Source organism: Haliotis rufescens, unplaced genomic scaffold (assembly GCF_023055435.1).
Source record: "Haliotis rufescens isolate VD_foot unplaced genomic scaffold, xgHalRufe1.0.p SCAF_2, whole genome shotgun sequence".
Taxonomy (NCBI): Eukaryota; Metazoa; Mollusca; class Gastropoda; order Lepetellida; family Haliotidae; genus Haliotis; species Haliotis rufescens.
Genome location: NW_025963890.1, coordinates 4,393,126 through 4,395,313, shown reverse-complemented (window position 1 = coordinate 4,395,313; position 2,188 = coordinate 4,393,126).

Here is a 2,188-nt window from a genome sequence, read left to right as displayed (position 1 = left end):
TGATATAGTATGTTATTGTACCCTGACATCGTTGGTTGATGTCGTGGCTGATATAGTATGTTATTGTACCCTGACCTTGTGAGTTGATACCCTGGCTGATATAGTATGTTATTGTACCCCGACATCGTTGGTTGATGTCGTGGCTGATATGGTATGTTTATGTTATCGTACCCTCATGTCGGGGATTGATACCCTGGCTGATATAGTATGTTAATATTGTACCCTGATGTCATGGGTTGATGATCGACCACTGATACGTCAACACGACGTTTGAAAACTGACTGAAGTCCAGTAGACGTATGATTGCCGAAGAAATAAGAGGACACACATCCATGGGAACAGTTTTAATGAATAACAGGTTGACATTATTGCATTTTTATTCGAGGTTAGACAACAAAGCAAAGCAGGGACTGTAACAACTTTACCAGGTATATGAATGCTATTTGTAGAACTGTGTTCGTTCAAAAATATAACACCATCGCAGGTTATTTTTATTGTCATTCCTGACTAATCTCAGCGTTTAATTCTTAATTCTTCTGAGGTCCGACTATAATTCCACGAGACGAATATTATTGTACAGGAATGAATCCAGGAATGCATATCTTTAAAAGTTAAATATATCTCTAATAATACAAAGCTATTTGTGACACTGAATAGCACGCACATAAATAATTAATACAAAGACTGCATATCGGCCGCTCTATCAATCAAGTACACATACAGCCTGCCAACAAAAACATTGACATCAAACATCGCACGTTCAAACACTGTTTAGGCGATTTATAACATGAACTCATGGAACAAATAATAGCACCGTTGAAAGCACACTTATCTATATATAAACACAAAGGCCTGGTTGCACAAAGCGACCTTTGTGCTACGACTAACGTGACTTTAACAAAGCGCTATGGTCGCTTTCTGCACGTAGACACCGCAATGTAAACTTACGACTGTACATTTAGGAGACGTACATACGAACACAATATATAGTGGTACATGTACATATAATTAAGTGAGTGAGTGAGTGAGTTGGGTTTAACGCCGCTTTTAACAGTATTCCAGTTATATCACGGCGTGTCAGCTTAATGTGGGAGGAAAGCCCAAAGTGATGCAGGTCTCAGACGTTTACCACTTCGATGAAACCCACGAGCACGGGTATGGTGCTGACAAACCTAGAAACATAATCGGGGCGAACCGGGATTCGAACCCACAATCATAGGTTTCTGGCGTGTCCAAGGGACGCAACTCTGCACAGCGAATCGCGGCGCCTTAGACGACTGAGCCACCCGTGCCCCCACATATAATTAAGCGATTAGGGCTATGTCATGTACAGTTGATACGCGATTTGGAAATAAGTTGTGATCCTGGTTGTTTGGATTAAAGTCATATTCAAAGTTATGATACGTACGTATCATCATAGTAGTTTCTACTGGTTTTGAGATCTCTCATCTTCTATATCATATGTAAGCTCCCTGAGCCCCGGCATGATATCTATTTAGTTTATTAATGAGTGTCTAATCTGAATTCTATTTTTTTAAGATATAAATGTACTGAAGCCTGTGTAAGCTGTATGCTGATAAATTATGCACAACCAAAAAACCTTTACTTCTTCTACTTATTGAACCCCTTTTCGATACACTGTAATATTTGGACTACGATCGCGGCTTGACAGTCAACGTTTTGACATTAACTCCCGTAAGGCTGTACCACTTTGGTAAAGACAATTGCAGCCCTACACGATATAGAGATTGGAATGTTTTGACATTAATTGTAGTCATTAGTTCAAAGGTTTGTCTTTAGGATTAAAAACTGATTTCCGAATCTTCGGGATGCCTGTATCAATCCTTATGTAGTTTTACGGAAAGTTTGACAAAGGTTTCTCATTTCTCTAAGTTTTGTGTTTCAAAATGGTTTCGATAAAAGCGGTCTAAGTATACTTGCAACATGCTGTCTCTAGATGAGTGTGACATTAGGCGGATAAAAGGGTACCTTTCCACATCCATGTGCTCGAGCACTTACGGTTGGGGAAAACTGACGCTTTCTATCATACAAGTTGCTATTTAATTTCGACAAAATAATAATGTTTGACGGATCAAATGTATTTCAAGTTTAAGATGTCTCATACTTTCTGAAATGACCCGCGTAATGCCGATGTCTTCGGGGACAGTGAAAGTGGTCAGAGTGGACT